This window comes from Haemaphysalis longicornis, unplaced genomic scaffold (genome assembly GCF_048455015.1).
Source record: "Haemaphysalis longicornis isolate Haplotype H1 unplaced genomic scaffold, Haemaphysalis longicornis Haplotype H1 scaffold_3, whole genome shotgun sequence".
Taxonomy (NCBI): Eukaryota; Metazoa; Arthropoda; class Arachnida; order Ixodida; family Ixodidae; genus Haemaphysalis; species Haemaphysalis longicornis.
In genome coordinates this window covers 139,948,490-139,963,841 of record NW_027526335.1, presented here as the reverse complement: position 1 = coordinate 139,963,841, position 15,352 = coordinate 139,948,490, and the positions used below count along the sequence as shown (strand labels likewise).

The 15,352-nt window shown below is 45.1% G+C and overlaps 1 protein-coding gene across 1 annotated transcript in view; it reads right to left on the bottom strand.

Annotated features, from left to right (window-relative positions):
- The window catches only part of LOC144175111 (putative G-protein coupled receptor No18), a 132,254-nt gene extending 124,355 nt beyond the window's left edge, over positions 1-7,899 (bottom strand). Inside the window, exon 1 of the mRNA XM_077704192.1 lies at positions 4,801-7,899. The gene's annotated coding sequence lies outside the window, so the exon portion shown is untranslated. The remainder of the gene's footprint in view (positions 1-4,800) is intronic.
- Between the last annotated feature and the right edge of the window lie 7,453 nt (positions 7,900-15,352).

Sequence of the window (15,352 nt, the reverse complement as noted above, 5' to 3'; positions counted from 1 at the left end):
AACGCCTCTTCAGTTACTTACCCGGGTCCGCAACTCCTTCGACTGGGAGAAAACATCTTTGGGCCGTTCTTCCACCATCAGTCACCTCATCGAAAGGGCGTCGCACTTGCAATTACCGCAAAGACCATACTGCGTGTCGACCGCTGAACATCACGTTATAGAAGAACAATTCGACGACATGCTTCATCGAGGTGTTATACGCCCTTCAAATAGCTGATGAGCGTCAGCTGTTGTCAGCGTTAAAAAAAGATGGCTCCGTCGATTCTGTCAGACTACAGACGCTTGAGCACGATCATTTGCAAAGACACATACCCTCTGCCCCGCAATGATGACGCTCTCGAATTCTTGAAACGTGCTGAGTTTTTCTCTTCTTTGGATTTGCATCTGGGTAATGGCAAGCCCCTATGGAAGACGCAGATCATCCGAAAACCGCCTTAGTAACTCCTGACGGGTTGTACAATTTTAAGAGCAATGCCGTTTGGCATCTGCAGTACTCCCGCTAACTTTTAGCGAATAATGGACGCTGTTCTGCAAGTACTCAAATGAAAAATGAGTTTGCGCTGCTTTGACGACATCATGTTTTCCCCCAGCTTGGGCACACACCTCAAGCGCCGCGAGAAATTATTGAATTGCCTGACCGATGTCGGCCTTCACCTCAGTCTTAAGACGTGCCATTTTGCTGCCGGGAAGCTCACTATTTCGGGTCAAATCGTCTCAAAAGATGCCGTTCTCCCTGATCCAACCAAACTTTAACCTTTTTCTGTGTTTTACAAACGGACCAGCATAAAAGAACTACGGAGACTCATTGGCCTATGCTTATATCTTCGTCGATTTGCTCCTAACTCTAACGCCGTCGTATCTCCGTTAACCAAGGTTCTTAGCGAAAAGACATTTTTGCTTGGTCACCTAAATGCGATAAGGCTTTTTCCACGTTGCGCCGCCTGTTGACCTGTCCACCCACTTTCCGCACATAGACACGCATGCGCCGAAGGAAATTCATGCTGTCGCCAGTGGTCAGTGGTGTCGGCTTCGGCGTTGTGCTTGCCCACCGAAAATCAGGGTTTGACGAGTATGTCGTCGCTTACACAAGCCTTACCGTTACTAAGCCGGAATACAACTACTCCGCCCCGGAGAAAGAGTGCCTAGCCATCGTATAGGCCGTCGACAAATTTTTCCCTAGCTATACACCCGCCAAGTCCATGTTGTGACTGACCATCATGCTCTTTGTTGGCTGTCCTCATTGAATATCCTTCTGGGCGACTTGGGAGTTGGGAGCTTCGGTTCCAAGAATACGATTTCCGTGTGATATATATACCGCTCTTGCCGCTAGCAGGCCGAAGCTGAAGCGCTATGCCGCTGACATGTCACCGTCACCTCTCGCTCTCGCGCCGCTGCAGACGGTGTTAGCGAGCACCTTCTATTTGCCGGCATGCCAGCTGAGCAGCGCAAATACTTGTAGATTTCTTCAATTTTGGCGCTCCTTTTAAACCCGGTGGCGATATCAGCACCCCGAGCCCTCCGCAGTCAAGCCCGCTACTTCTGAATTAGTGATTAGCTGCTCTACCGCCGTGACAGACCCTCCGAATGCCGGAAGTGGCTGCTTGTCATCCCTCGCCACTTGAGCTCTACAATCTGCAATTCTTTTTACGAAGATGACCAGTGTGCCCACTTCGGGGAGCTCAAGGCACACCACCGCCTCCGGCTGCGCTACTGTTTGAGCAAAATATACACGTTTGTCCGCAATTTCGTTCGGCTTTGTGCGGACTGCCCGCGACCACAGTTACGACTGGACCCACATGCCGTTGCGCATATATATGAATTATTATTCCTACCGACACACGTAAGAACCTCACGTCACGGATAGTGCGTCCTGCATTCCCAGCAAATTTGAATTACATGCGTACTTAATTTCCTTCATGAGAGCTGACAACCCTAAACGTGCTTCCTCTAACGCCTCCAAATAGACATTTGGGTGTGCGGTGGAGCGTTCTATAGCTCTTACCTTTGCTTAAATTAAAAGTCAATGGGCCAACCGTTTTAAGAACTGCGTCATAAAACTCGACTCTCCCTCTTTTCGCCACGAATATCAATTCGGTCGCATTATCGAGTTTTTCTGAACGCGGGCGCAGATGCGTATAAAGCCTCGAAGCAGTTTTATTATTATATTACTGAACATGTCTTAATTCACTTAAATTGTTGCTTGCACTCAATCTTAGCTCCTACTTCAGCCTGAATTTCCAGCAAATCTACACTCTGCCGCCTTTCGCAATTTCGGACAATACGCGGAATAGTTTATGGGCTTAATCTAAAATATTTCCAAAGGGGGCAAAAGCAAGTGTTCTGCATGATTTCCCCCGAATTTAAATGTATCGACAAGCAAAAACTTTTACCTATCGCCAATTTTTGTCGAGCGCTTTCGCTTTTGATATCAACTCGGTGTATCCTAAAAAGCATCCGCACAACGCTTTCCTGCGCATCTCGTAGCTTGAACAGTTTAGCTGTGAAATGTGCGTAGCTTGTGTGGTAATCATAATTTCTCTAGATATTTTCCTAGCACTAACTGATCAAAAAAAGGCGCAATAGTAGCGGATAAAGTAAATGTTTTTTTAAAGAATTTTGTTATGATTTTACAATTTTCCCAACTTTGTTGTTGTTACTCCCGTGTTTGCCTCCACAGACTTTATTCATATCTAGTAAATGTAAATTGACCTGATTGATTGATTGTGGGGTTTAACGCGCCGACGCAACGCAGGCGATGAGGCGCGCCGTAGTGGAGGGCTCCGGAATAATTTTGACCACCTGGGGATCTTTATCGTGCGCCGAAATCTCGTACACACGGGCGTTTTTGCTTTTCGCCTCCATCAGAAAAGCGGCCGCCGCGGCCGGGAATCGAACCCGCGACCTCGTGCTCAGCAGCGCAACGCCTTAGCCACTGAGCCACCGCGGCGGGTGTAAATTGACCTCCCCATTTTTTTTATGGGAAGGCTAACAAAATACCGTTTCTCGTATTAATTGTTGTCCTCAAATATTTAAGCAAGCCCAGCCGTTAGTCCAGCCCCATTTACGAAAATGCATAAACAAGAAACGTTTGGAAGCTTACATTACCACTGCTTCCTACTACCACCGAAAGTAAACTACATATTCAACTCACAGTTAAATGTCTGAAAGAAACTAACGTTTTTAAAATTTTCTTTTAAATGTGTAGAAGTAACGGGCAACTGAGAAGTGCGCCTAATTCTGTTTCACGTTACTTTAGAGTAGCTCTCTCCAGCTCTGAACCTACGTTGCCGTGCCACGCACTAAAGAGCAAGATTTGCATAGCAAAGCCTGCCCTTCAGGAGCCAATCTTGCCCTTCAGGATTTGGTTTTCAGGCAAATCTTGCTTTTCAAAGAGGCGCAGGCGCTCCTTTGTTCCAAAAATATCAATACCACGATGTTTCTGTATGCGGCCCGTTATAACCGGTTTACGGAGTGTGAAGATACAAGGGCCTACGTGAGTAACATTGTGTACGCAAACAGACTTTCACTTCGTCTGTATTTTGCAAAGTAGCGGCACGGGCCCTGTAGAGTGGTAATATTGTTAATCCCTAAAGTTGTCACTCTAACTCGTAGGGGAACGGTAAATGTTTCAATCCGAGGAAATGTAATGAATTCAATACTTTGTGAAGCAGCGTGTCGCGAGATGCTTTATGAACTGAATTGAGAGCGTCGTATAGAACGCGAAACAGTCGTAACATTATAAAAAAATACATTAAAGTGCAGCTATTGACGGCGCCATTATAGAGCGCCATTAAAAGTCGGTCACAGTCAGTCTTGGGATGTACAGCTACCACTACTGCGGAAAAAGCATTATACCCGCCACCTGTGCTAGACAAAAGTAATTGAATGAATTTTTCTACTCAAGAAACATTCAGTTAAAAAATAACTTTCTTATAATGCAGATGACTTGGTTTATGAGAATTCACGTTTTAAGTTGTCGCTGTTTATGCTCTGCACAAACACCATCGGGAAAACAGTATTTACCTTTATCGTGGGGGAATACAGACACTCATCAACAGGCTCAGCGCAAGCACAATTTGCGGATTGAACTGTACTGATTCTGCGGACAAATAATTGTCGCATACTTAGGAAAACCATTTATTTAAACATCAATAATCCCCATGCTCGTAATGTACACTCGAGGCCCATCTTTCCAAATTTTTGAAGTCCCTGTTTCAGAATTCCTGATTGAGGTGCGCCTTTCGGGCACATCGCAAATGTTTCAGAAATAATTACACCCAATACAATAATTGCAGTGCAATGAGTTTTCGTTTTATGCTAATTTCATGTTTCGCACTTTGCTCCACAATATTCAACAGCCATTGAAATGTATGGTCAGTTACTTTTGACAATTAAAACACTGCAATTGTTCATATGTCGGCAAAATATCTTTAGAGTTCTGATATGACCGCCGACTCCTTTCTCCGTGCGAGATATGACGCTCCTACATTGGCTTTAATAGGTTGGTGAGTTGTTAAAATTTCCAACGAGAATGTTGGGTATGTGTATAAATACTTTTCACTTTATTATACTTTTCAACTTTGCAAATACTGTGCTTTTGCAGAATGCGGTATTGTACTAAATTCTGGACTCTATGAATAAACTTCTAATTTGTAAGGGTATTTTCTAACGTGGTTTTCCGTGTTATTGACGCTGATTGCATTTCGTATCTAGTATACTGCTGTGATCTTTTAGTTTTTTTTTTCGGAGACAACAACGGTCAAGGAGAAATAGGAATAGAAAGAACCCATTACGACTTGCCTCTCGTTGAAGGGTCGATGCCGAAGAAGCTGATTTCCTTCGGAAGGGTTGTCCGTCAGCAACGTTTCCGCTTCTCTGGCCGCAAGGCTCCCCGCGCTGGCGGCAAGACGGAAAGCTGAGACGGTGTTGTGGCCGGCGCTGGCTACGTGTCGAAACACACACCGAGCTGATGCCGAAAAGGAGGAGGAATCAATGTTTTCTGCTGCCCACAGCAGGTCGCACGATGGCCAACGCCGGCGCCAACGAAGGAATTCCCCACACAATGCGCGCACAGGGATAAGTCTTTGTTTCTTTCCCTTTTTTGTGTCCCGGTGCTTTGCGGCCACAATCTTATCAATCTTCTTTTACGAGTTTCGCGAGCACTGGGAGCGGCGAGACGTATATTGCAGCGGCCGCTCGGTGTAATGCAGTTTTTGCGAAGCCGTTTCCTTTCGCCGCGGAGCCGAGCGCACTATTTTCCGGTTACGTTCCGTTTTCGGCTGTCAGAAAAATGCAAGATCCAGCGAACTAGCGGCGCAGCAAACAACAACATCAGGTCCCTCGCTGTGTCCGAGCCGCGCCAAAGCAACAATAAAATACGGCACTGCCGTGCCGTTGGCGCAATTACGAGCAGGTTCGAAGGCGCACCCACGAACTCATACCGAAGCTCGCGCCCGACAACTCGCGCGCGAATGAACGCCGACGGGCAGTTGGAACGACGAAAGAAAAGAAACGGCGCTCTTCCTAATAAGATTTAGGAAATCTTCGACAGCTGGCGTGACGCGTCCGGCGTGTTTTACCAGTAGCTTATTTCTTTCGGGGTTTTCCTTCTATTCCGATTTCCCGGAAAAGATATTCGTCTTTCCTTTTTCGTCTTTCGCAACCGCCAACGTTCGACGTGAATCGTAAAGGGCTCAGACTATTTCGCGGTCCTCTTATAGGAGCTTGTGAAGTTGTGGATGATAGATTTCACGTTCAACCGCTGGTGCCTTCGACTATGAGAGGTAGATATCGTGACCTCCGTGGAGAGGCTGACCTTTTCTCTCGTGGTAGGCTACTTAGATATTTCACGACGGCTTGTATTGGACACGAAACACCTATGTCTTTACCAGGGGAAAATTGAGGGGAATTTTTTTTAGCACGAGTGGCTTTCTTTGAAAGTCGTGTAACTTGGGTGATTCAGGTGTTACGCGTTGTTTAGACTACACTCACGATTCAAACAACAATAGGGAGTTATTGAACCAACTATACACGACGACACGGATATGTCTAAATCTTGAGCAGGTACAAAAGCGCTTGAGGAGTTTCTCCTTCACATGAGGGTCAGACTAGCCTCTATAAATCTTCTGCCGTACTCACACTCGTGCTGTGCCTCGAACGGTAATATATTCTGCCTCTGCAGAATGCATAAGGACTTTCCTTTGTTCGCGAGAAAAATTGTTCGCATTAAAAATACATACTCTGTATATACAAAGCGCTCAAGCTGCGAGCGTATGTATTTCTGTGCTTTGAAGAAATTTGACGCTCATCAAAAAACCTCGGTTCCTCCGCGTACACACAGCAAATTGCTAAAACTGATTGCCGTGGTAGGTAAGCGCCCTTTGCTTGAATGGCGAAGGAAGCACTGATGCCCAAGTGCGAGAAATGGATGTCGGGCGCTCCTGCATGCGCTGCTTTAAAATAATGCCGCAGTGCCTGAGCCTCCTACGAACATCCGAAACCTGAAGGAAAGCACAATATCTCAACAGCCTGTTCAGCCATACATCTGGAAGCGCTTCCCGGAACTGTTGGTGCGCGTCGTTCCCGAGGAATCACAAATGGAGATCCATTCGAGCGCGCGGTTTCGAAGCATTTCCAATTTGCCGGCTGATTGCTGAGGCGAATGATTGAAAATAAGGAAACGAGTGGGCTGCTAACAATCTAAGAAACCTCCTGTGCCCACTTAGATTACTTGCTTGCTCAGGCGGACCTAAATATTTTCTTACGAAATGGGTCTAAGCGAGCGACCATGGAAAATATTGAGCGTCGTCTGCACGATGTCAAAACGTTTTAAGAAAACTTTTAAGGAGGTTCAAGAAGTCTTGTATTCAAAGTGGCTGTTCAATCTGCAGATCTAGAAAATACCTACTGAGCCGGACAGAGGCTTGTTTTATTTTACTTGTTGCAGAAAGTTACAGGCTCAATACTCTGAAATTTTCATACTGGTGAGCTCAATTCTAAATAAAAAAGCCATCAAATATTCGTTCACGCTAAAAGTACCACGGGGCCACGAAAATCAGTGGAATTAAAGGAAGCGTTATTCACTGTAGAAAAAATTTACCCCTCAGCGCCTTGGATTAACTCAAGTAACGTGACTTCAGGCAAAGCAATATAGTTAGCTCGTGCTTGCAGGACAAAAGTGCATGAGGATTACAGGAGGATTTCAGCGGGAGGATCAAATTATAGCAAAGGCCGTACCGTTCACCACGCGAAAGATTTTTGCTAAGAAAATGCGCTAGACGATTGCTCAATGCGTTTAGCTCCCTCAGTTAATGCGTAACGGAACTTAAGAAAGGTATGTTTGAAAATAAAATTATTGCAATATCACCAAAAATAGGTTTTCGGACCCCAAGTCGGTACGTACGAAGTTGAGTAGCGCTTAACGAGAGCAGCGTTACTTCCAAGTGGAGCCTCTTCGCCCCAGAACAAGCACCAGCTGCTCCTTGTGAATCGTCTTCCCGGAGACCACAACTCCTGCTCAATCGAAAAGACTTCGGCGCCAGCACAATTTACACACAGGGGCCGAAGAACAGCACAGAAGCAACAGGTAGCTTTTGCTTCAGCAGCGCTCCGTCGATTTCTTCCGGGCTTGCTAGTTCACGAAAACTTCACTCCGTGTGTCGAGAACTCTCTGGCGAGTATCCTGGAAAGCGCGCGAATATAATGTGAAGTTTGAAGAGAGCGAGGGTTGTGAGGGAGGCGGGCTCTCTTGGGCACGCAGGCGCTACGTGGATGAAGAAGTCCCGAGGTGCGCGGCGGCTTTCGGCGCGCGCGCGCAGTCCCGAATCCCGGGCTCGACTGTGCGACGACCCGGGCGTCCTGTGCGGGGAGGCGTCCTGCTTGCCTGTGCTGCCCCGCGCGCGAACGGGGCGCCCCTCCGCGGACGCGCTCTCACACGGGCACGCACTTCCAGTAGGGATGACGGAACTTCGCCCTCCGCTTGTTCGCCGCTTTCTCTTTCCCTTCCCCATGCAGCCACCGCTTGCCCGGTTGTCGCCTCGCTTTCACGCTGTTGCGGGAGAGGAGCGCCGCGAAGCGGTGCGCACACGGATTGCAGGAGTGATCGCGCCATGAAGAGGGGCCCTCGTCTGATCGCCGCTTAATGAGAGCTTCGCTGGTTTACGCGCGAAACAGGCATTGGTCAACGCCACCAACTTCTCTGGGGCTGCGTTTTATGACCACGTATTTAGTGCGGAGTTTTACAACGAAGACGCCAGGATACATCAGATCGTCTCCGGCAACAGGCCCTACGTGGACCAACCGTGTGATCGTATGAAAAGAAGTTATCAAAAATACACAAAGGAACTTGGGCGCTCATATTGTAGTAAAAACGGCCCATATTTTCCCTGAAAAAAATCCTTAGTAGCATTGATTTGTTTCGAGGGGAAGCCGACCCTAACAAGGTGTGTGTAAGCTTGATTCATGCAAGTTCCCTCGACGTCCAGCTCAAGTTGGTGGAGAGGGCAGAAGACGCGGCCCGTGCCAATAGACTCCTGGAATGAGGAGGCCACCCTAAGGACTCTTTACTAAGAAACAATAAATATGTTGAGTCTCTCTCTCTCTCTCTCTGCATGCAAGTCGGCTTTCCGGCAGTATGGGTTACAGAGGAGCACGGCCATCGATGCAGGGAGTACGGTTACAGTCCCACTTTATATTCCTCTCCACCGCTGCCGCCTCTTCCCAGAGTCATGCATATTGCCGCCACGTCAGTGGTTTCTGTCCACTATTCCCCTGTGCGGCACACTAAAGACGTATTTCTCTATAGCTATCAATGCTGTTTTTTTACGTGTCAATGGGCTAGAAATTGCGCTACGTTCCTTATACGTCCCATAGCATATACTGAGCATAGCTCTACCACATCATAGCGAATTTCGCAGAAGCGCCAGCTGCACTGGACTTCCCTCTACACATGGTAGAAAGTTTGTGGTTTTTTGTAACCACTTATTTGGCGTCGCGTTTTTCAAGTCAATATTCGGTCACGTCGACTGTACAAGTGACAGACAAAAGAGATCGAATAACTTCAGAATTTTTATTAAGTGTCTGCTAATATGTAACATTTCTTACGAAGCTTGTTCATTTCGACGACATCGGCGTTATTACGTGGCATTAAAAACCCGCCTACACAGGCAGCCTTTATTCCTGTTTTTATTTCATGTTCAGCAAAGGCGTTGGTGTTGATAAAAAATTGGAGTTTGGTTTGTTTATTGTAAGATTTATTTACATATCCTATTTCTTCATTTTGCAATGTCGGGGTTTTTATACGCTTCCGCCTTTTTGTTTGGTTAGAAATATTTCATTTTTCCTTTTACATTTTTTTGCGTTTTCTGTGCCTGTTACTTAATAACTGAAGAGTGCCAGATTGAGCAAAATTTTTCAATTTCCTATTTGATTTTGAGATGTTCTTAGTTTTTCATTTGTTGTTTTCTCCGACGGACCCTCCATGACACAATTTGTTGGATATAGCGAAATTTCCAAAGTTGGGTACACATAACCAAGCTGCCACATTTCACGCGTATTACGTAAAAGTATGCAAATAGTTTAGCTGTCCACTTGCGTGGGTACACTATTCATAACATCTGTGCGGAAAATTTTGCTCTTACCGTCTTTACGACCTTCACCCTACATCTCCACGTCCGGCTTCGTTAGCTGCTTCAAAATGCACGCCTAAAAGCAAACGATCCGATGTATGTCACAATTTCCACCGCCTGTTCTTAAGAAGAATACTTCGTTCATAATCATCAGGCTCCAAACCATTACGCCTTCACAAAATTAGCATAGCCCGAAGAGTAGTTCAATGAGACGAATACGTTGTTGACGTGGCAGGTAGGGTTCACAACAGCAGGTTACTCTGTATCATGCCATTGAGGCAGGAGCGATAAATTGAAGGAGAATAGAATAGCAGAAATTGAAGTGCTTCTCAGAAACCTGTGCTCTCCGCCATGGCGCATCACAGACCTTATCCCACAAAAGTGAGTGGCCGTTGTAATGGCAGCATTACAACAGCCACGGAAGGCGGCTGCAGATGTGGGTGCCGACGCTTTCTACAATAAGGGACTGGAATAAAGAAATCCGGACCGCTATCGCAGAGGCCTCGCGGCAAAAATGAAGCTGCGCCAAGGGCGTTGTAAAATGCTTGCCCCTTGTAAAGTGCTTGTAAATGGCTTGTCACTCATGGCAAGTGAACCTCTAATACCCCTCACGCGGACCAGTTCATGTGTGTACGTGTTGATACAAATTTATATTCCACAACAAAACGTTCCCACGTACAGGCTTGCGTACAGTCATCAATTCAAAAGAAGACCCGTACGAGGGTGTCGCCATAACAAATACAAATGGAAGACGAAACTTGCAGATAAAGCAGAGTACCCGTGCCTACCTTAAAATTCCTATACAACCGAATACGTGGTCGCGCAGGAAGAAAGAAACATATAGAAATATTCTCACCCTCTTTGAAGCGCTCATCTGTCCATTGTGCATAGATAAAGGGATAGGAAATAATGATAAGGAGAGAGGAGGATTTGATGAACACAAAAAGTTACGCTTCAGTAAAGAATTCTAAAAGAGAACAATAATGGGGCTCCTGTACGCATACAATGCAAGCGTATGCCTCGTCTTCATGGCTACTTGTTGCCACAAGGTGACCTATCCTTATGACATTACCTCAAGCGCTTCGCTTACGATGGCGAAAGCGTGCAGTGGCAGAATATAAAGCTCTTCGATGACACACTTACAACTAGGTCTTCTACCTTGAGTATAAAGTAAAACCACCTGAACAACAAACACGGGACACGCTATTACAGAAATGCTGGATGTGTTAGCATACTAATAAAGAAAAACACACATTACCGTAATCGGCTTTGCAGTAAATGCGTTTGCGTGTAGAATAATTAAAAATAGTCGGAGGAAAGGATTGCCTGGCTACATCTTTTCTATAACAGGTACTAACAGTGATTGTCCTGACAGCTGTTCTGTTTGACGCTCAGGCAAAAAAAAAAAACGCACAAGTGCGTCGGAGTCAGCCGTGGAATGCATTAAAAGCGTCGTCTAACTTGTTGGCAGGAATAACGACTGGTATCCTTTTTCTCCCCTGTATAACATCTCCATATATCACCAGCAGAACCATGATTCTGCGCCTTCAGGCAGACAGTGTAGTGTCACATTAGTGTCTATTTATCCACCACTGTCTCCAGAAGTGAGCCAGACATCCTATGTATCGATTATTTAGTGCTAACGTGCGGATAACGCTGAACAGCCTCTTCTAGCCACGGTATACTACAAAGAATTGGATCGTGACCCTGCCAATCATTCTGCTTGACGTGTTAAGGAGGAGAGGCTCTTTGAAGGGGCCCATATGTCATGGTACGTACGTACAAATCGATATATTTGGTTGGACGCAAAACGCGCAGAATATTTTCTAATAAAATAAAAAAAAAACGCATATTGTATCCTCAAAATATAGGCTCGGGTTGATTAAAAGAACACAAAAATGCATCGCTGCTGCAAAAAAGACGGAATTAAAATCGAGGGGACTTTATTCGGGAGGGATAGCTTTGTAATTTTTTCTGGGATTTTTCTTAGACGATATGATATACACCTGGCGGCATAGAACCATTAGTCTGTTCAGACTTTCGTCCTCCACGGTAGCCAGTCTCGTCAGGGTACGTAATATGATGTATCGAGAGAACATACACGGCGGTGCGCTTTCCCATTTCACCTTTGCCGAAACAAACGCAATAACTTATCTTCCTATGATTATAGATTTATTCCCAAAATTGTGCAAACTCTTGTCTTTGAAGTTGCTGAATCCCTTTGTAGAAAATGTATTTGTGTTCCCAAGAGGGATTGGCGGTCGAGAGAACTTCTAAATCGCAACGTTACCGCGAAAGGCTAGCATGGAAGAAAGAGAGTCAAGACAAGAAGCAGACCTATTTTAATTAAAAACAAATACCGTTCAACTAGCTTTCAACTCACTCTACTCTATTTCTACCCGAAAAAAAACGTATTTTCATCCGAAAAGATAAAAGATAAAATAGAGAAAGTCGTAAATTATGTGGTACACAAAGTGAACAGCGGCATAAGAAGGAAACAGAGCCATAGTTTTACATTCATATCTTATTGTAACATAAAAGGAGCACTATCAACAGAAAGCGGCACAATAATACAAATCTCTAATTCTCGTTTATTGGGTGATTGATTTGCTCGATGGCCTCAAATCTCGTAAAAAATATGTGTGACGCGATAGGTCCGGTCAAGGTATTGGCTTGTGAATACACCACTTTATTTCTCTTCCGTAAGCACGAGACCAATTGCTCGAAGTTTTCTCGAAAAGTGTCATTCCTTTTTTGAGCAATGTAGTCTTCTGAAAAGAAAACAAAACATGCATTTTCCCTGTATGTAGCTTCCAAGAAACTGCGAACGCTATGAACTGGTTAACGGGACGACACAAAAACAAGTGGTGCGGCATGAACAAAGCAAAACAACCTCGACAATAAGAAGACGGTGAAACAAAACAGTATGTGATATATAAAGCCAAGAGGCAGCAGAAATGGCCACAGTGAAAATGTGTCTTTCACAAGGTTTATAGCGCGTGAACCCCGTACCGGTGTCACCAGCCGACATCGTGTGCAAATAAAATTGCGAAACACACATTACAAAGGACAGAAGCCCCTGTTTTGTAAAGCTTGTGTTTCTGCAATGCAATAGAACACCAGAGGATTTTGCCCGAAAGCATGCTGCAGACCACATAAATTTCTTGTGATTCTTTCCCAACTGGTACCAGACAGACAGTGGCTTTATACAACAATGCATTGCGACTGCTATTTCAGAGTTGTATGCTATGACTTGATGGCCTTGCAATGAAACTTTCGTAGTTCGCGCTTTTTAAAACTACGTGCCTATTGTCTCAAAGTAATACAACGTTATATCTAAGGGATCAGCAGAAAAAGTTTGTTTTCAACGGGGCCGGAAAACTTGAGATATACACTTCCAACAGCGGAAAGCACGAAATTAGGTGCGTTGTCTATATACAAGACACATTTAGGCAACCTCACTAAACAACGTATTTATCGCGGCGGGCATGTCTGCGCAACTACGAAAAGCTTTATGCCGGCTCGTGTGTGATCACCGGCTAGTGCGTGTGGAAAAGTGAAAAACAAACTACCTCGTTTTTCGAGATGGAAAAAATGATAAATTTTCCGTAGAAATAGTGCAGTGTAAACGTTTACCTTTTGTGTAAGAGCGTGACAGGCGGCAAGAGCCTTGGCTCTTTGGAGTTGAGTGGCCAACAAATGGTGCGCCTCCAGAAGAAAGGCCCGGGAAGACTATAAATTGTCATCTTAATGAGTGCAGTACCAATCCCATATAAGGATGTGCTAAGACATTTGCCTAATGGGCAAATGTTAAGTACACAGAGAAGGGTGTTTGAAAAATGGTATTTCTAAGGGGCGCGTATGACACTCCTGCCTTTGTGCTCTTTCGCACATATTGCATCACTTTGATCTAAACTCTATTCCAACTTGCTTAACTTGCGGCAGGTGGGGGAAAATGATAGCTTCCTAAAAACAACTGAGCATCTACCGTGACGCTAGATAGCAGGTATCAGAGTTTAAACGAAAAAATTAACAACATTCCGTATAAACAGCCGGCACTAGAACCCAAGCCTTAGCATGGGCGGGAATGACCGTTGAAACTGCGTCTTCCTAAATAATCATCTACTAGATATTTCGATTTACATTCGTGTCCTCAGCAGGCATTCATTCTTTATGCTCTGCCATTCTGACACTGAATAAAATAATTTCCTGGCTTTAAAATCAATTTTGTAAATTATTCACCTCATAACTACTACGAAGAACTGCTCATTTTGGTAACTACAAGGTCACGAGTATAATGTTCAGCAGGTAAGTTGTTTTACATAAAAAAAGCATGATCGGCTGTTGCCGGTAGAGCGGCAAATGTACTACACCACCTATTTGTATGGCCCAGCAAAGCAAAACTGCATATTTTTATGCGAAGCTTGTATTGGCAGCCTCGTGTCGACTCTGGTCTTGCTGTTGGCTTCATGTGCCAAAACTTCCTCCTCAACGCCATCCATCGTCACCTGCAGGTGGCGGTCGGAAACACCTTCTGGGCCTCAGCTGGCGGCCCCGTGAGCCCGAGGCCAACCCTGATTATTCTGCGTTGTCTTGCAGAAAAACGCAAAAAAAGAATAAACTGACAAAAAAATTCCAAATAAATAGGTAACAACTAGTAAGCAGCGTCCCTCATAAACTGGGACGTAGCTTGCCTAAATATCATGCCTAATATCATGCCTAAAAAGGGCCTCATTAACACAAAAAGCGTAATTGGAAATGCCAAGCACCAGCCGTCATGCCGCCACGCGTGGATCGCGAAGGAGAACACAGATGGCGACACGCGAACAAGCTCATAGGGAAACATATGGATTCACTTGTCCGCGCAACGCCACCTGCCGAAAATTAGTTGGGTTGAGATTCATCGACGGGTAGGTTATGGTTAGTTAAAGGCTATGATTGCGGTTTGAGAAAGAGTTCTCAGGGGTGTATGGGTTCACACGGTTGGAAAAGCTTGTCGTGCACTCCTGCTCCCTGTAGGAGAGGATAACAAGGCATAACTAGATATTTTTGTTCATAAAATACATAGCCATATGCTCAAAAGTAACACAGCATTTAAATGTATGTGAAACGTTGGGCAATACTTTGAGTCAATTTTCATCAAACCCATCGTGTGACCTGAAAGGGCTTGTTTAGCAAGCTAGTGAGGATAGCTGTACAGACACTTCCCAGTGTATAAACGCACTGATTACTGCCACGCAGCAATTGTTCTGGTTGTATTGGATACGCAATTTATGCGTCACCTTTTGTTCCAGATTAACTTTATAACGCCAACACTACATTTTTTCTTCTAATTATTTTTGCGATGTATCTCAAGCTGGGCGTTTGGAAACAGCATTACACAGCAATACAAAGCGCATGATATTCCAGCGTGAACAACAGCCACAAAAATTAATGAGCTATTCTGCTTCCTTACTACCGTATTCATTACTATACACTATGTGCATAATAAGAAATTTAAACAGAATACAAAAGTTCCTGCACCTACACCTAGAGCAAGACTCCCTACATGCCTTAAATTTGTCCAGCCCTGCAGATAGCGCGCGTCAAGACCAAACTACTTGCGGGGTGCCGAGCTGCTCCTTCTATGCCATCAAGACCCCCTTCTATGTCCTTCGTTATTCGCCGACAGTGCGATTGTAATTGCCAGCTCGCTGTCCACGTTTTCATGCTGTGGTTATGAAGCG